The following is a 26,718-nucleotide window of genomic DNA, read 5'->3' as shown; positions in this document are numbered from 1 at the left end:
GCTAGCCATTTATCCATAGTTTCAAACTACTGAGTTCTTGTCCTGTTTGCTAGTAGCGTAATGTCGAACCTACCACCAACTTCTGTGATAAAACTGAGAGGAAATCAGCTAAGAAGCAGCAACAAGGAACAAGATTTGTTCCTATGGCAACATAGAGAGATACTGCTGTTTAATCTCCTAAAAAAATAAAAATAAAAAATTAACCAAGTGGAACATGATCCAGGGATGCATCTCAATTCATAATCCTTTCTTCCTCTTTAACAGTTGCCATGGGAGATCATAAATTAGGGCTTGGAGAACCACAATCGGCCTTCCCAGAACACATTTAACATGACTGCCTGAATGCTCTGGTACGCATACAATCATAGAATGGCTTGGATTGAATGGGACCTCAAAGATCATCTAGTTCCAATCCCCCCTGCCATAGGCAGGGACACCACCCACTAGGTCAGGTTGCCCAGGGCCTCATCTAACCTGGTCTTGAACACCTCCAGGAATGGGGCACCTACAACCTCTCTGGGCAACCCGTTCCACTGCCTCACTACCCTCCGAGTGAAAAATTTCCTCCTAACCTCTCATCTAAATCTCCCCTCTTTTAGTTTAAAACTATTCCCCTTCATCCTGTCAGTATCTGATTGAGCAGAGTCGCTCTCCATCTCTTATAAGTCCCCTTCAAGCACTGAAAGGTTGCAATGAGGTCCCCCCGGAGCCTTCTCATCTGTAGGCTGAACATCCCCAGCTCTCTCAGCCCCTCTTCGTAGGAGAGGTGTTCCAGCCCCTTGATCATCTTTGTGGCCCTCCTCTGGACCCGCTCTAACAGCTCCACATCCTTCTTGTGCCAGGGACCCCAGACCTGGATGCAGGACTCCAAGTGGGGCCTCACAAGGGCAGAGTATAGGGGGACAGTCACCTCCCTTGACCTGCTGGCCACTCCTCTGTTGATGCAGCCCAGGATGCAGTTGGCCTTCTGGGTTACAAGCACACACTGCTGGCTCTTGTTGAGTTTTTCATCAATCAGAAGCTCCAAGTCCTTCTCTGCAGGGCTGCTCTCAATGAGTTCTTCTCCCAGTCTGTGCTCATGTCCGGGATTGCTCTGTTCCATGTGCAGCACCTTGCACTTGGCCTTGCTGAACCTCATTAGGTTCACGTGGGCCCACTTCTCCAGCACGTCCAGGTCCCTTTGGATGGCATCCCTTCCTTCTGTTTTATTAGCCGCACATGATATTTATAATTGCGACACAAGTTTATGCTGGCAATAGCATTATTTATAGTACTAATTTGCTATCTCACATCCAATATTAATTTACATTTGCACTTGGCAGCTTCATATTACAAAGGACTTTAGCTCCCTCCACTGCTAATTATTCCTAATGTTTACTCATTGCACCACAAGCAGGGAGGGGTGACCAGCGCGTGCACACCGGTGTGCAGCTGGTGTGGCAAGGCGCGGGACCTCTGCACCAACTCCTGGCTGTCTGCAAGATCACCCACCTACCATGGTGTCCACTAGGCAGAAAGCTCACTCCAAAAAGACTGTGGCAACCCAGACGGAGGGTCCATAAATGACTGGCTATGTGACTGGTGCTACAGGCAGGGCTTTGGGTTCTTTGATAACGTCTGGTTTTATAAGACACCAGGCCTGACAGTAATAACGCAGGAAAAGTTTATCTCACAGGGGCAAAAGGGTTCTGGGACAGGAATTAGCAGGGCTCATTTGGAAAGCTTTAAACCAGATCCGAAGGGGGATGGGGTTGTAGCTGGGCTTGCACTGGTGGAGCAGCGCTCTAGCAGTGATGAAGACCAGGAGACCTCCCACCCCCTAGGGTGAAATCAGCGTGCTCAGCTTGCTCCCTGAAATGCCTGTACACCAATATGTATCTCTCTTTGCCTGAGAGAGCATCTACATTGTATTGAGTACTGTCCAGGGGCAGATGAGGAGCGAATTGAGAGTCTGTGGGTGAGAATTAAGGGGCAGGCTGGCATGGGGGATACTGTTGTGGGTGTCTATTACAGGCCACTAGATCAGGATGAGGAAGTTGCCAAGGCCTTCTACAGGCAGCTGATAGCAGCCTCACAATCACAGGCCCTGGTTATTGTCGGGGAATTTAACTACCCTGACATTTGCTGGAAAGCCTACTCAGCCAGCCATCTGCAGTCCAGGAGGTTCCTTCAGTGTATTGATGATAACTTCCTGATGCAAATGGTGGACGTGCCAACTGGGAAAGGAGCACTGCTGAATCTTGTCCTCACTAACAAGGAGAGTCCGGTTGAAGCGGTTAAGGTTGAGGGCAGCCTTGGTTGCAGTGACCATGAGATGGGTGGAGTTCAGGATCTCGTGTCAGGAACAGAATACTGAGCAGAATTGGAACCCTGGACTTCAGTAGGGACGACTTTGGCCTTTTCAAGCATTTGCTAGGGGAAACCCCATGGGACAAGGTACTTGAAGGAAAAGGAGCCCAAGATAGCTGGTTAGCGTTCAAGGACTGCTTGAACGAGAGCCAGGAGACCTGCATGGTTAAACAGGGAACTGCTGGGAAAACTCAAGTGGAAGAGGAGAGTTTACAGATCATGGAACAAGGGGCTGGCCACTTGGGAGGAATATAAAGCTGTTGTCAGAGGATGTAGGGAGGCAACCAGGAAAGCTAAGGCCTCCTTAGAATTAAACCTTGTGAGAGGGGTCAAAGACAACAGAAAGGGCTTCTTCAAATACACTGTGGATAAAACTAACACTAGAGGCAATGTAGGCCCACTAGTGAACAAGGTGGGTGCCCTGGTGACAGAAGATAAAGAGAAGGCGGAGTTATGCCTTCTTTGTCTATAATGCCAGAGGCTCTCCTGAGGAACCCCATACCCCTGAGGCCGCAGAGGAAGTCGGAATAAAGGAGGAGTTTGCCTTGGTTGATGAGGGCTGGGTTAAGGACTGATTAAGCAAGCTGGATATCCACAAGTCCATGGGTCCTGATGGGATGCATCCGCGGGTCCTGAGGGAGCTGGCAGAAGTCATTGCTAGGCCACTCTCCATCATCTTTGCTAAGTCATGGGCATCGGGAGAGGTGCCTGAGGACTGGAGGAAAGCAAATGTCACTCCGGTCTTCAAAAAGGGCAAGAAAGTGGACCCGGGTAACTATAGACTGGTCGGCCTCACCTCCATCCCTGGTAAGGTGATGGAACAACTTATCCTTGGCGTTATCCTGTGCCCTTGTCCCTTGTGGCCAAGAAGGCCAATGGCATCCTGGGGTATATTAGAAGGGGTGTGGTTAATAGGTCGAGAGAGGTTCTCCTCCCCCTCTACTCTGCCCTGGTGAGACCACATCTAGAATACTGTGTCCAGTTCTGGGCCCCTCAGTTCAAGAAGGACAGGGAACTGCTTGATAGAGTCCAGTGCAGAGCCACGAGGATGATTAAGGGAGTGGATCATCTCCCTTACGAGGAAAGGCTGAGGGAGCTGGGTCTCTTCAGCTTGGAGAAGAGGAGACTGAGGGGTGACCTTATTAACATTTATAAATATGTAAAGGGTGAGTGTCAGGAAGATGGAGCCAGGCTCTTCTCGGTGACATCCAATGATACGACAAGGGGCAATGGGTGCAAGCTGGAACATAGGAGGTTCTTCTTAAATATGAGACAGAACTTTTTCACGCTGAGCGTGACAGAACACTGGAACAGCCTGCCCAGGGGGGTTGTAGAGTCTCCTTCTCTGGAGACATTCAAAGCCCACCTGGACGTGTTCCTGTGTGACATGATTTAGGTGTTCCTGCTCCGGCAGGGGGATGGGACTAGATGATCTTTCAAGGTCCCTTCCAATCTCTAATATTGTGATCTGGATTATTATCCAATTATATATATATATAAGTGATTATAAAAATTCTTTCAAGTTACCTGAAGTTAGCTAACGTTACAGTAATAAACCACTGATGAGTATGCTAGTAAGCTACACCAGTGTTGAATTTATTAAACTATGTTCAGAATTCAGAAAGTTATTGCAAATAGAAGACAAGTGAGAGCCTACTACATCTTAGCAATCAGCACTCCAGATCACAACCCCCCCCCCCAAAAATCTTTATCTTATAAAGATTAATAACATGCTTAACAAGGATCATGACAAAACCCAAATTAATAAGAACAATACTAAGCAACTATGACAGGATCATTGAAGCTACTGTTGGTCTTAATTGGATAAATCTAATCTATAAAATGATTATATATTATTTAAAGAAAAATAAAAGCGGTTCTTAGGCTTCTGTGTGCCAATTTATAATCATTGAATTCAGTGACTAAGTATTTTACTATATTTGAATACCCTAAGATTTAGGGACTAACCTAAATTCCAACTGAGAATTCTAAATTATTTCAGGAAGCAAATATATTGATTATGCATCGGTTTCAAGTAATTATACCTGTGTAAACCCACTGAAGGCAAAGCATTTGCAGAAGTAAACTTAAAGGAGACATGCAACCCCACTAATGAGCCTGTATGCAACTTGATTTACAGAATATACATTCATCAAAATCATGTGCATGAAACTAAGCTGAATTCTATTGAGATGAATGTCATTTTAGTAAAAAAAATTTATAATTTTTAAAGTACATCCAATTGTTTTTCATTATAAAACACCATAAGCATGTAAGCTCGACAATCATAAAATAGATGTTTTTCTGTTCTTGCTTAAAAGAGTTATCTGCATGTATCTTAAAACGAGCTTTATATCTTCTAACTGGATTTCAAAATTAATACATCATAGAATGAGTTATTTCATCCATTTTTACTGTCCTTCTCAAAAGACTTTGACCTGATTTCAGCTGGGATAGAGTTAATTTTCCTCCTAGTAGCTGGTACAGTGCTATGTTTTGGATTAGGATGAGAATAATGCTGATAACACACTGATGTTGTAGTTGATGCAGAGCAATGCTTACACTAAGTCAAGGACTTTTCAGCTTCTCGTGCTGACCTGTCAGTGAAGAGGCTGGGGGTGCACAAGGAGCTGGGAGGGGACAGACCCAGGACAGCTGACGAAAACTGGCCAAAGGGGTATTCCATACCATATGACATCATGCTGAACAATTAATATGGGGGGGCTAGCCAGGGTCAGGGGACCGCTGCTTGGGGGCTGGCTAGGCATCAGTCAGTGGGTGGTGAATAACTGCACTGTGCATCACTTGCTTTGCATATTCTTTTATTATTACTATTATTATTTTCCCTTCCTTTTCTGTCCTATTAAACTGTCTTTATCTCAAGCCATGAGCTTTTACTCCCCCCCCCCCCCCGCTCCATTCTCTCCCTCATCCCTCTGCGGGGAGTGGTGGTGGTGGTAAATGGCTATGTGGTGCTTAGCTGCCTGCCAGGTTAAACCGCAATGTACTTGTTCAAATTCACATCTGTATCAGTAATTAGGTGTAGGTAGGAGACCTTCAACAGTTTTGATTGAGACAAACATTGCTCTCTTCTTTTATAACAGCAACCCTAGAGTACACAGTGTGTTCCTACAACTCTCCATCTAAGCCATTAGTCACCTAAATTATCACCAATAAAGTTCACCTACAGCTTTACTTCAGTGTATTCCAGAACCACCCTATATTTTGCAGGGCTAAACAGCTCAACACCTTTTGCACCTAAGCCTGGGCAAGAACCTCAAAGTAAGAAAAGTCCAGTTACACACACACACGCTTCCAACATGCCTAACACAGAACTGAGTACTTCACACCACATACTAGCCATCACCTTCACCTCTTCACTTAAAATCTCAGCAAGAGAAGAAGAACACTTGTTCGGGATACCGATGTGAGAAACAAACTTGTGTTTTTGCAGTGGAAAATTCCACTAACCTTGCATACTCATAAGTGATTGTGCGGCATAGCAGTGGGGAGTATGTTAAGTACATCAGGGGAAGGTTCCACTGTCCCAAAATAAGGAGGAGAGCTGAGAAAAACAGGATGAGCAGTGAGAACAGTAAAAAAACAAGAATCACAAGTTCTCTAAACATAAGAAAGGAGAAAAAAAAAGGAAAAAGGAGAAATTAAAGGGTTGATAAAAAAACAATTGTACATATATGGTATAGAACATCAAGTAGCTTGTGAACCTGTAGTACTCAGCCAATGAGGAAACAGAGGAGGTAAATCAGGTGTTGGGTAACAGGGAATAAAAGGTTATGATATGTTTACTATAACGCGCTCCTATTGGCAGGATGCCCACCATTGCAAGACGGGTCTGATGAAAATTCAGGTTTGAAATTTATACGTAAAAAATAAGACTCCTTTTTCGGAAGAGGAATCAAGTTATACTCCTATAATCCTAATATTGCACCGGTGGCAGCAGCAGCTACTCCAGGAGGGAAGACAGGGACTGCAATTGACGCTGTCCCTGGAGAAGGAGCGCACTTCAAGCTCTGGCAAGAATTAGAACAATGTAGAAGAGATATTGAGAGTTTCCCTGATACTTCCCTGATACTAACAGTACTAACACTAACTGGGTATCCTCTTACAGAGGTTCCAGCAGGACAAGGACAAATGTTATGTGGACTTCCCCCTTACCAGCAGAGAGGTTAGGAGTTTAAAGAAGGAAATGAAGTCTTTAATTGAGGGTCTAGCAGAACAGTCAAATCCGTTTCTAAGGCCTAATTTGTATTCCTCGGGGGGGGTGGGGAGAAATGTCAATCTTGAGTAGGTTATTCCCTGGAGAAGAATGTTTAGGAGGGGAATGATTCGGCAGGCAGCTATGCAAGAATGGGAAAGAACTAACGCCCCCACCGGACCGAGAGTAATTCCGACAGAGCAGAAATATCTGCTTAAACAACTGAGATAATAACAACCCACAACACAGAAATCATATGAGAGACTTGGGGCCAGAACGAGAAAGTACTCGGGGATGAATCCTGAGGACCCAGTAGCCCAAGGGCTCTTGAAAGTTCATTTTGTGATTAAAGCCTGGCCAGATATGCAGAAAAAGCTCCAGAAGGTGGGGGGATGGAGTGAACAGTGTGGGTAATATGAAGGTGTATGACCAGGAGGGGAGATGAGAAGGAAAAGCATAGAGTGAAGGAAATGGTATTCACAGCGTACTGGGTAGTGAGGCAGAGGGTTGGAGACAGAAGGACTTTCAAGAAGAGTCAGGCCCAGGATGAAAAGGAGAGGAAGAGAGACGGAGGAATAGCAGACAAGGAAAGCTACCAGTGTTGCAGCCTAAATCCTAGCAGGGACAGGCTTTGAGAAGATGTTTTAAGTGTGGCCAGTCTGGCCACTTCAAATAGGAGTATCCGGAGTGGAAGAAGGAGGAGAAATTGCTGTTATAAATTCAGAATAAGGGAGTTGGGGATTCTCAGAAAGCTAGTTCCCTGATAAATGAAAAAGCGTACCTCAAAGGTTCCTCAAGTGTACCTCAATGGGGATCATTCTACAATCATCGTCGCGGGCAAAACAGACTTAGCATAGGAAGATTAATAAAATTTATTACCTACTGCTGACAGGCTGGAGCAGTGAGAAATGGGGGAAAAAAGCTGGGGGCACCTTCCCCCATCCACTCTCTTCCACCTCTTCCCTGCCCTGAGCGGCGCAGGGGGGCTGGCAGTGGGGGCTGCAGTCAGTCCATGGTGCTTTGTTTCCACCGCTCCTTCATGGTCGCTCTCTCCCCTGCACTGGTGCAGGGTCCCTCTCATGGGGTGCCGATCCTCCTGGGCTGGTCCTGTGTGGGTTTCTCCATGGGCAGCGAAAAATGGGCTCTTTGGGAGATGCTCCATGTGTGGGTCTGTGCTACAGGGGCTATTTGTCAGGAGGGGGTAAGTCTGGCTTAGGACCCCCTGGGACACCCCCCCTCCCCCGCCCCGATCACCTGCTCCTGCATGGGATCCTCTCCACAAGCTGCAGCATGGAGATCTCCTCTGCTGTGGCACACCACGGGCTGCGGGGAGGGGGAGTCAGCCTGCTTCACCCGGGGCCTCTCCACAGGCTGCAGGGGGGCTTCTGCTCCGGCACCTGGAGCGCCTCCTCCCCCTCCTCTGCACTGATCTTGGTGTCTGCAGGGAGGTTTCTCACTCCTCGCTCTCCCAGCTGCTGTTGAGCAGCAGGTTTTGTTTCTGGTTTTTTTTTGTTTTTTTTTTTTCTTCTCCTTTTCTTGGGTGTGCTCTCATAGAGATTTAAACTGCATTGCTCATGGCTTGGCTCTGGGCAGCGGTGGGCCCCTTTGGAGTCGCCTGAAACTGGCCCTTATCTAACATGGGGCAGCTGCTGGATTCTTCTCACAGGGGCTACCACTGCAGCCCCCCCACTACCAGAACCTTGCCATGTGAACCCAATACACTGGGGCAGCTAGGTCATTACTGGCCTGTAAAGCATCAGAGCTTAAATTAACTAATGAAACCCTAAATGTGATGGGGGTAGAAGGGACTGGGATAACAGTGCCACTTTTGGGGGATACCAAGCTGAGACTAGGGGATAAAATGATCTCTGGGCAATTATTGTATGTACCCGAGGCAGGGACTAACTTGTTGGGAAGGGATTTCATGATGCAATTGGGCATTCAAATAGTAAATTGTTAGGCTGGAATAACGGTGTTATTAATGGGGTGCTCTCAGACCCTGGGAGCAAAGATATATTCACCTTTGACTGGAAAGACTCTGAAGTGGAGCGGAAGCAACAATACAGATGGACAATTTTACCTCAGGGGTTTACAGGGCCACTGAATTCATTTGGGCAAAATCTAGAACAAATTTTGGAGCAATTCCAACCTCCAGAGGAGGTGTTACTGTTACAATATGTGGATGATCTTTTATTGTCAGGACAGGAGAAAACAGCTGTGAAGGAAGCTACCAACAAGCTATTCAACTTTCTGGGAAAACAGGGCTTGAAAGTACTGGAAAATAAATTACAATACGTAGAAAGAGAAGTCAAGTATTTAGGGCATCTAGTGTCTGAGGGAGAACAAAGAATAAATCCAGAGAGGATTCAGGGAATTGTTGAGCTACCCCTACCCAAAACTAAGAAAGAACTAAAAAGTTTTAAGAGAAAGAGGTTTTTAAGGAATTAGGAGTCATGAAGTCCAAAGGAAAACAGATACTCCCTGAGGGGAGAGAAATGCTGAATAAAGCCCTAATGAGGCAAATATTAACTGTTTTACATCAGGAGGGTCATTGGGGAATTCAAGCAACGTGTGACACTGTGCTATGGAAATATATATGTGTAGGAATGCATATACTCTGGCTGAACAAGTACGCAGGAGTTGTGTAGTATGTCAAAAGGTAAATAGGAAAATTATCCGCAGTCAGCCCAAAGGGGGACGAGAACCAGGAATCCAACCCTTCCAAAATGTACAGGTAGATTTTACAGAACTCCTTAGAGTAGGTGGATTTAAATACTTATTAGTCTTGGTCGATCATTTGTCAGGGTGGGTGGAAGCTTTCCCTTCAGTATCTGCTACTGCAAACATAGTCACTAAAGTAATTCTAGAACAAATAACTCCCAGGTATGGAATTGATGAAAATACTGACTCTGATCAAGGAAATCACTTTATGTCAGAAACATTGCAAGGGCTAACGTGGACTCTAGGAATCAAGTGGAAATTTCACACTCCTTGGCATCCTTCCTCTTCTGGAAGGGTGGAGCAGATCAGACAGTAAAGACGCAGTTGACCAAGTTCTGGAAACTCAGCTTCCCCAAACAAAGTGCTTACCTTTGGCGCTTCTGTGAATTCAAACTGCACCAAGAAAAGATGTGGGAGTTTCACCATATGAAATATTATTTGGATTGCTGTACATGGACAAAGGGAATGAAGTACCTCAGTTTGAGACAAAATATGCTTTTCTTAAGAACTATGTACTCGGGCTGTCATCCTCTTTGTCATCTCTCAGGACCCGTGGATGATTAGCTCAAACCCCACCCTTGGAAGTCCCAATCCATCCATTCTGAGCAGGAGGTTGGGTTCTGATGCAAACGTGGAGAGAATCGAAGCTGCAACCAGAGTGGGATGGACTGTTCCAAGTGCTCCTGACTACTGAGACGACAGGAAGAACGGCTGAGAAAGGGTGGACTCATACCTGGGTAAAAGCATCAGTTAACCGTGATACCTGAGAGACTGCATTAACAAAGACTTCTAAGGTTAAAACTGTTAAAACTATCTATTGTAAACCTTTAAATTCTCCTTAGAAGAATTCTTAATGAATTAATGAGTAAAAGGGATTGAATTACACAGAATTAGAGTGTTTCCAGGGAACACTCCCTGGAAGTGGGAGAAAAAGAAAGAACGGGGGGGGTGTATTTAATCCCCACCAGAAGAATCCTTATTAGTTTGCGATTTTTGTTGTCTTAATTATTATAGGGGTGTGTGTATATATATATATATATATAGAGAGAGAGAGAGAGAGAAATGATGTATTTTATCTTAGTAATACCTATTCTCAATGGATTAGTGATAGGATGGAGGGAAAAATCTGCATTTCCAATTCATCCAGAACATCTCTTGAGTTCTATCTCGAAATAATTGTTGGATTTGCACCCAGATGCCTAGAAAGACTGAAAAGCCCTTGTCCCTGATTGCTATTTCCAGCAGCAACTGTGTCTGGATTCTCTAGATTTCTAAAAATGACAGATCATACTCAGTCCCAGGAAGGAATAGATTTCGAAGTTGAACTCCCTTGTACATAATCCTGGATACAATATGACGTGTTATCAAAGATGCTTCTTAGACAACATTGATATAAACTCAGGGGGCAATAGTACTGACCCTGGATGTAGAGGTATTATCCAAGAAGTAGGGAATTATCCATACTATACCGAATATGGTAGCTACAGGGATGCTAACCTTTATAATGCACACCAGTTTTATCATTAGAATCCTGTAACCGGATGGCCTGCTGCAAATGGCAAGGGGTGGTACTGGCTATGTGGCAATAAAGCTAGGAAGGTGTTGCCTCTGGGGTGGAAGGGAGCTTGCACCCTGGGGGCAGTAATTCCAAATATAACTATTATTGAAGATTCACAGAGCCAAAGCCCTCCTGACATACCACACAGAGTTAAAAGAACTCCAGAAAATCCTCTGGTAAAAAGAAACAAGGGATTTCACCGTTTTGCAAGGTGGTTTCTACCATGGTAAGGGGTGAGTGAATTAGAAAAGGCTATTGTAAATATCTCAGCTACAATTGATGAACTAGAAAACCAAACTCTGGATACAGTCCAGGCATTACAAGAGGAGTTAACAAGTTTGCAAAAATAGTACTCTGGAATCGAATGGTATTAGATTTATTGCTAACCTCACAAGGAGGAGCGTGCACTGTAATTAATGCTAGTTGCTGTATATATGTAGATCAAATGGGACGAATTTCACTGATCTCAAAAATATTTGGGGAAAAAAAAAAAATACAAGATCCTACATAGAGTGGCTCAAGATGACAGTTCCTGGGGATTTAGAAACATTTGGGAAAAACTAACTTTGTGGTTACCTGACTGGAATTGGCTCAAAAAACTATTTGTTGGTATTGTTATAATAATGGCACTGTGTATCTGTCATCCCCCGTGACATCCGAAGAAGAATATTGCACCTTAATGTTGGAAAAACTCAAGAATGGGGGATGTGAAGAGGTACAAAAACAACAATAGGAGTAAGAAAAGAAGAGGGGGGAATTGTGAGAAACAAAGTTGTGTTTTTGCAATAGAAGGTGTTTTTGCAGTGGAAAATTCCACTAACCTTGCGTATTCAAAAGTGATTGTGCGGCATAGCAGTGGGGAGTATGTTAAGTACATAAGGGGAAGGTCCCACTGTCCCAAAATAAGGAGGAGAGCTGAGAAAAACAGGATGAGCAGTGAGAACAGTAAAAATACAAGAATCACAAGTTCTCTAAACATAAGAAAGGAGAAAAAAAAAAAGGAAAAAGGAGAAATTAAAGGGTTGATAAAAAAACAATTGTACATATATGGTATAGAGAAACGTCGAGTAGCTTGTGAACCTGTAGTACTCAGCCAATGAGGAAACAGGGGAGGTGATCAGACGTCGGGTAATAGGGAATAAAAGGTTATGGTATGTTTACTATAATGCGTTCCTATTGGCAGGACGCCCACCACTGCAATCGCGAATAAAATAGCTTCACAGAAGATCCTGTCTGAAGAAAATTATTTGAGATTTTTCTCACACTCAGATTCTAACATCCTCCTCAGTAACAGGAGGTTCAAACATACATTTGTCACTATCCATTAGAGTTTTCCATTGGCTCCAAGATTTTATGGGGTATCAAGCATTCCCTTCTCCTATTGTTGAAGGAGTAATACATCACAATGTAAAGAAAATTCATTAGAACAGGGAAAGAGCCTTAAAGAGAGAATATGAATATCAAATAAACTGATTCAAACTCTCTTTTAGGAGGTAAAAATTTTCTTCAGTATTTTCTATTGACTAACCTATATGAATCCCTTGCTCAGCACCACAGGAGTTGAGTTCCACTTTGTATGCTCACACATCTCCAACTTGTGATTGACACTGAGGGGCTGACTTGTCCAACAACAGTATCACAACAGCAAAAACCCTTTTTGATCTCATTCCAATTCCTTATTATAATGCAAAAAATCAAGATTACAATTTTACTTACTACACTGTGACAGCTGTTTTACAAGACAATGCTTAAAAAGATATGTGAAATGCATTTCTGTATGTTAAAACTCATACTGTTTAAAATGTTGAAGATTAATTTTATAAACCCCTCTAAAACAGAATATTCAACACAGCATCAACTCAAAGCTTTCTAGACTTCTACTTTTGCATCTCAGTTTCTAACTTGCAAGATGACACTTTCTTCAAAAACATTTTTAGAAGTATTTGTAAAGCATTCCAATATTACAATACATACTACAGAAAAGCCTGTGAGGAAATTAAGAATTCTATCTTTGGAGCAAGGTTTAATGATGTGAATTGATTGAGGCAAAGGACTATACATTAAATATTTTGATTTCTCTTTGGTGTTCAAACATAAAAAATAGGACTAGAAGCAATCTCAGGAGCCTATCCCTTTCCCCAATATCAACAATATCTAAAGTCTTGAAGACATTAATCTAATCGGGGGGGGGGGGGGGGGGGGGGGTTAAATCTCTATTAAGGAGGCTATTTTCATTCCACACAGTCAGTCAAATAGGCATCTTGTAGGAAATGAATAGTGACAACAGACTTAAAGACTACCACAGTGCATTCACAAAGATGCCAAATGCAGACTACACAGAATTTGAACTACAAAATTCCTTACCGTTTGCTCTTGCAAGAGTTACTCCACATTTCTGAGCTTTTTTTTTTTTCCTACAATATATGATTTCCTCAGTTTAAAGGAAAAAATAAATAAATCAAAATTCAAACAACAAATTCCCATGTGTGAAATACTACTTCTTTGCCCAGCCAATCCTTGTTTTGTAGTTCTGGCTTCTCAAGCAATTTGTTCCTCCTCCCCTCTCTGGCCTCTCAGTACATACCTCCCAGCCATTCTTGTCCCTAAACTGTTGACTGTATGCCCAATTCCAGAGTGCCCTTTTGTCTTGGTTTCTTGCTAAAGTTATTTCACAGCTCTTCTTGCATCTTCACTAAGGACACTTGTATCTGCACCACCAGCTCCTTTATCCAGTCCCATCAGTTCAGCCACCACTTCCTTAGGAAGGAAAGCTAACTACATTCCTCCCAAGTTCTTGCCTTTCAAACTCCCATTCCCTCCCTATCTGCGTAAATTCAGTTCCAATCCACCAGTCTTATTCTCCATGTGTTCAACCTTCCAAACACCTGCAACTTCAGTTGCCTTTTCCACATTTGAAAAGATCAACACTGTGGGTAAGCAGTGAACGGCCACCGGAAAACTAAGTCTGTACTACATCTCACTACTTAGATCTACTTGTATGCACAATAAGACTTTTTAAGTACAACATTTTTCAACTTTTAATACCTACGATCAGAAAAGCCAGCTAATGTTTCAGACACCAGTAACTTACTGGTAAGGTACTCACCTATAAAAACTAAGCAGGGAGCAACATATGTTTTAAAAAGTTGACTAGCAACACTTAACCAATGTTTCAATTGCTTATAATTGCCAAATTTTAACAGGAAGCTTTTCTATGTTACAGGTTGTTCCTCAACATGAGTTCTTAAGAAAATGGCCAGAAAGAAAATCATTGCTGAGCATGCTAGTAGAAGATAATTAAGTTCCCATTATTAAAAATATTAATAATAAAAACACGAGCAAACCTAACATCCACTGTAGTAAAAAGCATTCATGTCTCCTTACTTTGAATGAGAAATTTAACAAATAATTGGACAATTTTTTAATTTTCCATTCAGACAAAATAAAAGTGAAACTGATTTTAGACCTACATAAAGCACTTTCCATGTGTTCTTACTACAGTTCTATTAATCTTACCAAAGTTTTCCCAACTCTTAAACTACAAAAAACATGTTCCAGCTTATTTATCCCACAGATACTAAGGTAGTTGCTGTACATAGCAACTGATGAGAGCTCTCTGAATTTTACCCCCCCCATAATTAATATCCAAAAAGCACCTCAAGAGAAAGCAACATATCTGAATGGAAGACAACATGCAAGAAGTGTGACAGTCTCTACTGAAACCTAAGACCTGAAAATAAAATTTCAAAGACAAAGCATTTGTAACATTATTCTTTCTGAGTATCTGGTCAACACAGGAGAGATTGTTTGCTCAAGACATAAGAGATAGGGGTTGCACTGTCACAGACATGCTTACATTCAAGGAGTTTAATAAATGACATTATATTTAAAAAATATAAAGAGAGAAGGTTAGAACTATAAAGCCAGGCATTAAAGTATTAAGAAACATCAGAATTATGGTTGCTTGCACCTCCAATTCAGTCCACTGTGCATTATAAGTCTTTCATTAGATTATCATATACTGGTTTTGTTACCCACAGAATCCCTGCTTTATACATGGTACATGACAGATGATGGTCATGAAACCAATGAGTTACATCACAAAAGAAGCTTCTTTCTGTGGGATGTTACACTTTTACTTAGAAATCTTAATAACGTACAGTTAATAAAAAGAATCAAAAAAAAATTTCATCCAAGAAATCATATACTGGAAGACTGCCAGTTTGTCAAAAACAACTTTTATTACCAACAAAACAAAGTATTTTCTACAGAAAACTTCCATCACAAGGAAAGAAAGAAAAAGAAAAAAAGACTTTTAAACTTTAGAACTACTACTTCTGCCTGTTCCCTAATATGCCCAGAGCCTCTGTGCCACAATTAGATCAGATGAATAGAACATAAAAAGCCATATGGAGGAAAAAAAAATCCCAAGAGCAACTCTGCCTGATACAGACTGAACTTGGGCTTCCTACAACCCAAAGGCAACGTTCTGACTAGGAACACACACATAATTATACCTCAGAACAGTCCTGCTTTCCTATCACAGCCATACAATTTAACATTAATATTAATCTGACAACAGACTGACATTGCAATGAAATGGACTGACCACTAGGCTGCAGAGGTTTCCATTCAACCAATTTACATGAACTACAAAATTACCACTTTAAGAGGCAGAGTTTCATCCTTAACAGCCAATAACCACTGCTTAGGACATTCTCCATGGTTGCTAGCTCCTGCTGGAAGTAGCATTTTGAATGCCTCCAGTATTGCATGCAAGCCATTTAGCCACTTGAATCCTGTGGGTTATTCTCTAGTTGCTGATGAGAATCTCTTCTGAGATTTTGGTTTCTTCACGTCACAGAGGGAGATACTTTTCAAAGTATCTTTTAAAAAAAGTATCTTTTTAAAAATCTATTTTTGTCCAGCTCTTGGCATGATCAAGACATTTGAAACTAAAAAGATCCTTAAGGCCAGTGAAATCTCATTCTATATTTCTTAAGGATGCAACATGAGAAACAATGGGCCTGATATGTTGAAGTGTGAGACACTCACAACCTCAAATAAATCAAAGAAAACTACGTTATAAATTTATTATGTGTTGTAAAGTAACTCTAAAAATCTCAATAATAAAGCATGTCAAATTACGCACTCAAGATTTATAAGCAGTTTTAAAACTCACAATTTTGACTCAATTTCAGTCTTCTGTATGTAAAATGAAAATAAAATTTTATGGATATACTAAACAAATGTTCTCTAATGTTTGTGAACCACAGATATATACTTTGATGATAATTCCTACATAGTTAAAAACACTTCATCATTCATTGAAAAACTTGAATACTATACAGCAGGTAATAAAGCAACAGGCTGCACACTGAATGACAAAAAAAAGCAAATATATATAGGTTATATATCAGGTTATAATATAAAAAAAATAAAACTAGGTTTTAAAAATATAAAATATAAAAAAATATACTAGGTTATAATAGTATACTAGTCAACTGACATTTCCCATGCACCATATGAGGCACTGAATTGGGGACATAAGGATAAGGGGGAATACAATAATGTAGCTAAATGCCCAGTGTATAGAGAAGGAGACTGGATTGTGTTTGTTTCTGAAGTCTGTTCGTTCCTTATCTGAGTCCCTGACTTTACAGCCTAATGTTTTTTTAACACTGTTCCTGTAAAATGCATTGCATGTCTACACATACACACTGCTGCAAAAAACAAAATGCTTCATATCAAACCATAGCAATAATTTGAAAAAATGGGAATATCTAACCATATATAGAACCAACTGACATAAATACTAAAAAAGCAATAATAGTCTTCTAGAATTTGTTCTAACTGAAAGACTAACATGAAAAATGTTCTTCAATGCATATATATTTTTTAAAAAGTTATTTGTGTAAACCAAGTAGTCACCTTCAAGTGCAGTACCAACAACTACATTCAATTTGACTTGATTTCCTTTTAGAATTTTTGGCCCAGCTGTGTGTAGAAATTTTATCCCCTCCCTTTTGCTAGTGAGATTTTCTACAGTGAATAGTCAGGACAGGAAGTGAGACACAAATCATAGGTCCTGCACAATCTCCTCAAACACAATTTCCTCACTCCTGGGGTGCAACAGACATCAACATAAAGCACTTCTCTTCTAAATACTTCACACATCAGGATCATCTACTAAGTATGGTTGTAACACTAATAAAATAAAAACAAATATAGATTAATTGTATTGAAAGGTTTTATAATACTGTAATTTTAAAAGTACTTCCTTTTTTGATTCTTAAAAAGCATCATTATTATACAGGGTTATTACCAATAATATACAGATATCACCAACTTCAAACATTTCTTTGTAAGTTTCTCTGTGCAACTGAGTGCTCCTTACTGCTGATGATTAAAAATCAAAAGCTAACCTAACTTGTACTACTTCTAATAAAGGCATATGTAAAGGAAGACTGAAAATAAGTTGTATCATTAAAATAGCCATTTTTTTCAATTGTTAAATATTTCTAATAACATATCTTGTGACAGTGAATAGCTATTCTAACACTGGATGATCCACCTCACACCTACCAGACGCTAAACTCTAAAATTATCACAGCTCATATTTTTCCGATTACGTCCATAATTGCTGTCAAAATGTCAATGCATATATATACAATATATTCCTCTGGAATAATTTCTAGAGAGCACAAAGTTCTGATTTTGAAAACAATTTATTTCTTAGGTCTAGATATTCAGAATAGGAGTATAATTTCTCCTTCTAGTTACTGGCACTTGTCCACTAACTTTACATGTATTGTATAATATTTATGAAGTTAATATTAATATGAATTTAAAGAATGATTTTAACACTTTGTAATATAATACACACACAAAAAATACCACACATTTACCACTGAACACACAGAAAATTGCAATAGGAAACTGGCTCAAATCAATTCACACTATTTTTTCATCTAGTATCCTTCAAAATATAGTTTATTTATATTATAGAGGAATATATACATGAACTATTCAGGATTAAAGCAGCATTATAATTATCATCATACAAAAAACAACCTAACCTTTCTAACCTAAAGACATTACTACATATTACCTTGATTCAGCAAGAAGAGACATATGAACATTATTGTCCATGGAGTCCCAAACATGTAATGAGTTTGCACTGGGGTACATGTAGTCTTATGTAGAACAGGGATCCGCAAATTGTTTTAGCAGTATAATATTGCTTCTCTGATCCTTCTCTGTATTTCTCTTAAATCCAAATGAAAACACTTTAAATGTAAAAAATATTTTTTTTAGTGGTATGCCTGTTTTTATGTCTTTATTAAAAAATATTAAAAAAAGATAAAAATCAACTTTACAAGATAGCAAAAGCTTCAGGGAAATGTTTTTTATTGGAATAACTTCATGTAAAACATTTAAGCAGTTGAGAGGAAAAGAAGAAAAAAAACTTGTATGTTTTGAACTTGTTTCTTGTGTACAAGGTAGTCAAAAGCACAAAAGATAACCAGAAGAAAATATTTTCCTTTTTCCTCTCTCAGTTAAAATAATTGTTACAGCTAACACCTCAAGAATAATTAATTTTGTAATTCCATAACATGAATAAAATAACTACAACTTTAAGCAACTAGCTGTTGTGACAAACACTGGATCAATTTAAACTCCTAATGCTAGGGTAAGAGAGGTATGAAAGTGAAATAAGTCAAACTTCCCCCACACGCACACTTAAATGTACTATAAATACAATCTAAAAAAAAAAAAAGCCACCTTACATTTCTCCATTACATATTTGTTTGATATAAAGAAATTTACAACTACATAAACTGTGATAATGTAACTAATTCAGGATTAACCATATATGGCTCAAAAGAACCAAATAACCCACCTCATTATAAATCACAAATAGCCAGCATCTTAAGTTTCCCTCTGTAAATACGCCTATTTTTGATATGAAAAAAGTGTATACTTTCTGATTAAAAAAAAAAGCCATAAAACTTGACATGAACTAAATAACTACAGTAGCTCATTTCCTGCTCATATCTCATATTTAAATAAAATCTCCTTAAATGAAAAATAAGTCAGAGAAGTTCACCACTGTTAGCTTAACAAACGCATTTTTGTTAAAACAAGAGTTGTTTTAAACAAACAATGAAATGCTACAGCTAACATTGCTTCCTGATGATGAAAACTAACCAAGAACTACAATTACTTCTGCACAGTCCTTTCTTTCCTGCAAAGCAGAATTACACCCGACCCCTATGCACACTACATGCCAAAAGAAAACAACAATTCAGCTACACACAGAAATAGGGACAGTTTGAGACAACTAATGGCTCCCTCAGCAATTCACGAGGTTTAAAAATAAAAAGTTGCTTTTTCTAAGCATAAACGGTTCGATTCTTCTCCACATATGTAGGCCTAAGGCCCTGTTGCAAACAGTGTCTAACAGGACCAGGCAGCACAAAGACAGGAATGGAAGATTAGTGGAGGGAGGGAGGCCGGGATTGGGACTCAGCAGGATCGTCAGGCTTTTTAAAATTCAAACTGCTCCCTGACCAATACAAATCATGGGCACACTACTGACTACTACACGGATTTATAGCATTAAAAACACACTTTCTACGTGACAGCTATATTAACTTCACCCCTTTAAACATATATCAGGGCACTCAGAGGCATAATGCAGTTTTAAGACTCTAAACACAATATCCCAGAAAGTTACTTTATTACATGCAATAACCACTCATGATTACAACAGATCTGCCTGAACAACTCAAGAACTTACTTAAAAAGACAAACTATAAAATGTTGATAATTGTTTGTCATTTATAAGTTTCCTTTCTGTACGAAAGATGAAACTTGGTATCTTAAGATGTCCCTCAATTACATAATTTCTGGAGGAAGATTTTTTATTAGTTCATAGGGTGTTTTTAAACCTACCTCAATTTTTAATAACACTCTCAACACGCAGTAAGTCCAAGATTTACTTTACTGAAAATTAGCTACCATTTATTTATAAAGACCCGACACTTAATCAACAGTCAATTACAAAACACATTTGACCTGTTAAAATGACACCTAATTACACATTCAAACATCATGGACACAAACAGCCAATAACAACCTCAGGGTCTCAAAGTGATATGGCCTGACAAGAAAGGATGACACTTTTTAAACGTTCCTCACTTTTCGCTTAATTAAATTTAAGTTTGATTCTCAAGTACTTAGGGTAAGATCTCATCTTCATCTTGGCCCCTGAAATGCCATAAATGTACCACTTTACACACAACCCCTTTCCCATTTTCTGTTTGTTAGAAAACAAGATAGTATTTCTTTTGATTTTAGTACATATGCTTGTCTATCTGTATTTCCTGGATCTGCAGGTGCCCATGTCTTGTCAATCTCCCCACAAGGTCTAGTTTTACGCTATAAATATATGAAGCGATTAACACACTAACCAATCGTTATCTTAGAGATCAAATATTTGCACATTATAAATCCATGTGCATTCGAACTTTTGAATGTTCAGAATTTAGTTTGTTAGAAGGAGAAGAGAATAGTGAAGATATACATTTTTGTTTCTAGGTATTTACATTGTCTCTCTTGCCCCATTCCTCCACTTACTCCTTCCTCAGTTCAGAGGGCTGTCTGTACTGGGACCTTACACCAAGGAACTTACTTGCCCTAGCTGTAAATATGGAACATGATCGGTGCACGTTTGCGGGTAATTATTGTTTCCTCCTCCTCAGCTCCGGGTTGAGGCCTGTCACTGAGAAGCTGCTTCATCTTCCTAATCCCCGAGCTAGAGTAAAGGGGCCGGCAGGCGGGCCTGCGCTCTCTACCGGGCCTAGGCCTCCCGGCAGCCCGGGAAGAACCAATCTCCTCTCCTAAACCCGAGCGAGCAGAAAGGGGAGCTGCGAAATAAACACCTCCGGTTGCCACTTATTCCCCTCTACCCCGGATAACAGCTAATCCCCTCTGCTACCTGCAGCGTTGGGCCGCCTGGGCTGTGAGGCCCGGCCCGTTGCTGGAGAGGGCAGGGAGAAGGGGAGACAAGGAGGGGGATTACCTGAGCAAATCGGCGTCTGAATCCAACGAGAATCCGAGAAAGGGAAAGAGAATTCCACCCCCCTCCCTCCTCAGAGGAGCCGTCGCCGTTAGGCCGCCGCCGCGGAGCAGGAGGAGGGGAGATAATATAACAACAATAATCCGGGCCGGGAGGGGGGCTGGCTCCTCTTCCGTCTCCTCAGTGCAGCGAACATGTAGAGCTGGGGGGTGAGCGACCGAGACAAATCCCTTCCCCCAAATCTACTTCACAACATCAACACGGGCTGGGCCGAGCTGGGCCGAACCGGTTCCGAGACACAGTCCGAGCCGCAAGGGAGCCGGAGGGGGGGGGGGGTGCAGCGCTGCCAAGAGGCCGGCCGCTCCCTCTGCGTGCGAGTGCAGGAGGACGGGGGAGGGGACAGCCTAGGAACGGTGAGTCGGTACCGAACGAGAAGGGGGGGGGAGGGGGGATAGGGGGAAGAAGTGGGGGGGGGAGGTGGAGGAGGAGGAAAAAGGAGAAGCAAAAAGGAGGAGGAGGAAGAGGGAAAAGGAAAGGATCGAATCCTGTGTGTATGTCTTTCTTGCTCCCTCTCAGAACAAAATGCCGACCGGAAGTGCAGCTGCAGGAATGACTCCCTCCACCGGCGCCAAACACTAACAGCCTCCCCCTTCCCTTCACCGCCTCCTTCTCGCTCGGTCAGCGAGCACCGCTTCCGCTGTCGCCATTGCACTGCTCTGCGTCGTTCCCCTCCCGGCTTTGCCGCAGCTGGAGAGACTCCCTCTATCTCGCCGCGCTTGTCGGCGGCGGGCACAACTGAATTTCTGTTCCGCGGTTGTCTCTCCCCATCCCTACCTCTGCGGCTGCCACCTGAGTTTCTATTTTATTTTCCCTTCTGGTGTGCGAAACGTGATCGGAGTTTACGCTCAGACCTGCGCTGAGAGGAAGGCAGTCAGCGATTCGCGAAGAAGTGACCGTTGAAAAAAAAAACGTTTTGGGTTTATTTTTGTCTTCCTTGAGGATGGTGGGGAGGAGGACTGCAAAATGCCACCTCGCAGGAGGCATACTTAAAAACGCGCCTTACCACAAAGGTGGCAGTCCCCCTCCGGCCCAGCGAGTGAGATGTGGCAGACCTGGGACACTGTTTACTGTCATTCTCTGTGGATTTTAAGAGGCTGTGTCCCAGGAACTGAAACACCCGATGCTAAAAGTGATGTCGGGGTGAGGAATTTCCAGGTGGACATATTAAACTGGAGTGGCTTTTAAAAACAACCTTTTTGGACGAGCACAGGGAAAAATGCAGATGTTGAGGTGAAGGGTCCTATGCTGGAGGTTGATGCTCTCCACCACCACGAGATTTACTGGAAATATTTTAATTCTGGGTTGTGAAGGACTGTTTGGAGAAAGAGAATGTCCTAGTCTTTAAGATTTTGTTTATCCTCTGTACAGGCAAAACTGAATAATCATACCACAGGATAATAGTGAAGAAGCATTTACATTTAATGATTTAACTATGTCTTCTCATACTCGCTTCTGCTGTGTGTGCTCAGTACTTGGACTTTGATGTTTAAAGGAAGCCTTGCTCATCTGTGGACTTCAGGATTCAGTCATGCAGTTGGACACAACTAGCTGTAAATATCCTGTGACATAAACACACCCTTTAAGTTCTGGATGGATAAAGAGAGAATATCTTACACCAATGCACTTGAATTTTTCAGTCTTATAATTTTCTGTATAGTGGTCTGTCTTTAAGGCAGATTTTAAATGCATCCCTCAAGCCTAACTATTAAATTTGTAATATTGGATGTATCAAAGTTCAATTTACAAGTGTGTTTGAAAGTACAGAAATGAAAATGGCACTGGAGAATATGGTAATTCAGTACTGGAAATACTTATATCTAATGTGTATATATGCTCATGTACATTTAATGGAGATGGAGTAAACCAGGCTCTGAAAATATGTATTATATACCTTTGTTGCAACTTAATATAAAAGGTCCTAATCCTATATTTGTTTATACATTTAAAATTTCAAGTTATCCATTTGAAATAAAGGAGAAAAATGGGTGTAGTAGATGAAGCATGTTCATAAATCTTTGTGCTTACTTTAATACAGTGCAACTCTGTAAATCAGGGGGGAAAATATTTTTTTTTTCATAATACACTAAAGTTTAATAAACTACCTCTTTAGAGTCCACACACGTATGGACATACAGGACTTAGGCACCTGTGAGTTCAAAGGAAAATGTTATTCTAACATGACAAAGTTGGCCCAGGAATACTATTTCAATCTACTTCTAACTTATTGCTACCGATTCATGTTGTTGGAATCTTTATGTGATTTCATTAATTTATATAAAGATTTTTTTTCTTAATTGGTGATTTAGATACTGCAATTTTGTTTTTCAAATGCCAGGTGTCTTCCATATCAAATATGGTTTAGCCAGTGCAATCATTGTGGTAAGACAAAAAACCTATTTGGCTATTCTGTTTTAGTCAGAATTTTCCAGTGAGAATGTCACTGGCCCATTTTATGCTTTTAAAATCTTGTTTAACTGAAGGAATTTGTAGAAATGGCTATTTTGTTTGAATACTATGATGTTACTACCTGCACGAGAAAACAACTAATTTATTAGCTGGTTTAGAAGGTGTTATTGTAACACATATGAGCAAATTAGGATTTTTTTTCCTTAAGGGAAATTAAATTATTTTTTTTATTCCTTTAGATATTAATCCAATATTAATTTAGATATTAATCCAATTTTTAAAATTAAAGTTCAAATTCTTCAACTGTGTTTATACAAGTGATTCCCTGTATTCCTTTTGTCTTCAAAGGTCTACTCACAAAAAATGATTGCAGAATGAAAGCTCACGTTACTAAAAATATTTTAGTATGCATGGGGTGTATCTCATTATATGTGAAATAGCCAAAAATTGGATAAAAATGAGTATTTCAGAATATTATCAGAAAACATATCAAAAGAGACTTTTAACCTTATTTCTGTTCCAGGCCTTAGTCATGGGGCGGAGGTAGTTCTAATCTGTATGGGAGGAGATATGCAGTCAACCGTGACTGTGGCACACTAAGGAGTGTACGCTGCACTAAACAAAGCTGCTGGCAGTACGGAGGGTGTTATAAATGAAGATACAACTCAATCTGAATTTAATAATATTTATAAAAGGCAAGTAAACAGCGCCGGGTGCGCGCAGGGAGTCTACACTCTACCAACACGCATGCAAAAGCGTCGAAACAGCGCTGGGTGCACGGGGAGTCTATGCTCTACCAACACGCACACACAACCGTCGAACTTTCTAAATATATAGAACATTGCTTTTACATATTCATAAGAAACCCGAGTACGCCTATACATATGTACAATCAGAAAAGGTATCAATTGAAACATAAACATGGCAAAGTTTTCTGAATTCTGGCAAGTGTTTAACAAACAATCCTTTAAGTCTATTACTATTAATGTCCACGACTGGGGGAGCATAGTTGGAGATGGTAATCCCGGTTGAAGTGCTCCCATATCTTCCATGACTTCATTAATTTTTCTCAGATCATATAACAGTCTCCATTTTCCATTCCTTTTCTTGATTACAAACACCGGAGAATTCCAGGGCTAGTTGTGGGAACAATATGTCACGCTTTAAGTTGTTAAGCAACTCGGCCTTCGAGCCTTGATGTATCCTATTCCTCCCGGATCGAAGGGAAACAGATCCGGCTCCTTTTCAGGGCCTATAGGGCCTGGATCAAAAGGAACGTTGAGGTCACCAGGGGGCGTAATAGCAAAGGCCTGCGATGGCAGTAGCGGCGGGGGGGGGCGACGGTGTAGCAGAAGGATCGGTGGACGAGCCCGCAGCTCCCTCGCTATCTGGCAAACCACACGTTTCTGATTGTGGTCCCACATGGCTCTTTAAGGCCTCAGAGATTGCTCGCCAGGTGCCGAGCAATCCCACCGCAACCTTGTCGTTTTTAGTAGCAGAGTCCCACACCTTGACCTCAATTTGGTCCCATGTTTCAGGATCATAAACTGTCTGAATAAGCTGTAAGGTTACCAGGACAGTCTTTGTTTCTAAGGACGTATGATTCCCCATAATGCGCAACTGCTTACCTTCGGCCAGCGAGGGGCAGTTGTGTGCGCGGGTCTGCTTCTCTCAGCTTGAGCTTCCTTCCAGCTCGGGTGCGCCTATTTCCAGCGACTTTCTATACGAGCTTCTTTGAGCGGTTTGCCGAGTTCGGCCGAACCTATCTTCATTAGGCGATCAATGTCCCTGTTCCTGTCCTGGTGTTAGCGTAGCAACCACATAACCACCAAGTGATTATATGAAGGTGCTTTATTCAGCGCTGGAAGCCGGGGCAGGTGCCCAAATCTGGCTTCAAGTCCCGTTACTTCCCAGCCGTTATTTATACATACAATATTGCGTCAGGTATACATATTCATTACAGGTTGCAACATCAGCCTCGCTTTTCATTCTAATTAGCTCCCCTCCCCTTTGCACATGCGTGGCGCACTCTGGTGGTCGTCCAGGTGGTCGTCCAGATGAAGTAAGGAGTCTTCCTCTCCGCTGAACTCTTTCACCTTTCTCACTCGACGCATGCTCCCTCCGCTCCTTGGTTCTGCTTCAACTCATTTCATCATCTCCAGGCCCTTATCCAAGGTCAGGTTGTACCTATTCCCTCCCAGGGTTTCCCTTCAACGATTCCTTTAAATGTTCAGTGTACTCCCTAGGTTTCCAGTATACATAGATTACTTGATAATGTAAGTACATTTAATAATATTTAATTATACCGTATGATCCATCACCTGAGAAACATTAATAGAACATCCATTCGATTCTCCCCAACACTAACATTTCCCCCCTTTGAAAATACTTCACTCATACCAAGAGCAAGTATTTTCATTACTATTAGGTTGAATCAGGTTAGTAGAGGTTAGTGAGTATAACTTGATATAGAGATTAGTAAGTATAATCTTAACGCATCTTCGTTAGTCTACTATCTTATTGATTCCTCTATGCCTGCTTGTTAACGCTAGTACTATAGGATGGGGGTGGAGTAAGTGGGATAGGGTGTTCTGGGTGATTCCCAGTAACCTACTAACCTCCTTAACCACATTGGCAATGAAATGTGGTCCCCTGTCTGAAGAAATACCCAATGGTACACCAAATCTAGGGATTATTTCCTGTAGTAACCATTTTACCGTTTCCTTTGCTTGGTTGGTGCGACAGGGAAGGGCCTCTGGCCATCCTGAAAAAGTATCAACCCCTACCAATAGGTATTTATAACCTCTTGCTTTAGGCAGTTCCACGAAATCTATTTGCCAGTAATCTCCAGGCTCTATTCCAGCTCTAGTTCTCCCCATCTCAGCATGTTTCCTTGCTACCGGGTTATTCTTTAAGCAAAGCTCACATTTTGACATTACTGACTTTGCCATTGTTAACATGTGTACTGAGATGACACCTCGTTTCAAATAGGTCACCATTGCTCCTGCACCCCAGTGACATTCATTATGTTTTACTTGTAAGATTTCTCGCATTACTATAGGAGGCACTATAAGTTGTCCTGTCGCAGTCACATACCATCCGTCAGGATTCTTCTGGGCCTTCAACAAATTTGCAAGTCTCTCGTCTTCTGCTGAATACTTTGGGTCTTTAGGTAATTTAAAACAAGAGAGGCCTACCTTCGATGGAATTAGAGCCATTACTTTCCATACTTCACGCGCAACCTTCCGGGCCGTCAAATCTGCCAGTCTGTTACCTTCTGCAATCTCTGACATCCCTCCTTGATGAGCTTTACAATGCATTATG

General features: G+C 41.3%; 1 protein-coding gene and 1 long non-coding RNA gene across 5 annotated transcripts in view; one reads left to right on the top strand and one right to left on the bottom strand.

The window, feature by feature from the left end:
* The window catches only part of LOC310888705 (nipped-B-like protein), a 196,953-nt gene extending 175,443 nt beyond the window's left edge, over positions 1–21,510 (bottom strand). For all 4 annotated transcript variants that reach the window (XM_083815646.1, XM_083815650.1, XM_083815648.1 and 1 more), the window contains exon 1: positions 20,932–21,510. The gene's annotated coding sequence lies outside the window, so the exon portion shown is untranslated. The remainder of the gene's footprint in view (positions 1–20,931) is intronic.
* On the top strand, positions 21,079–22,980 carry LOC310888719. Its single transcript, XR_014576092.1, has 2 exons — positions 21,079–21,341; positions 21,505–22,980. It is a non-coding gene; the product is annotated as an uncharacterized lncRNA (long non-coding RNA).
* The last annotated feature ends 3,738 nt before the right edge of the window (positions 22,981–26,718 follow it).

The sequence above is a fragment of the Anser anser genome (assembly GCF_964211835.1).
Source record: "Anser anser genome assembly, chromosome: W".
NCBI lineage: Eukaryota > Metazoa > Chordata > Aves > Anseriformes > Anatidae > Anser > Anser anser.
The sequence above is the reverse complement of the archived record's forward strand: the minus strand, read 5'-3'. Positions and strand labels throughout refer to the sequence as shown.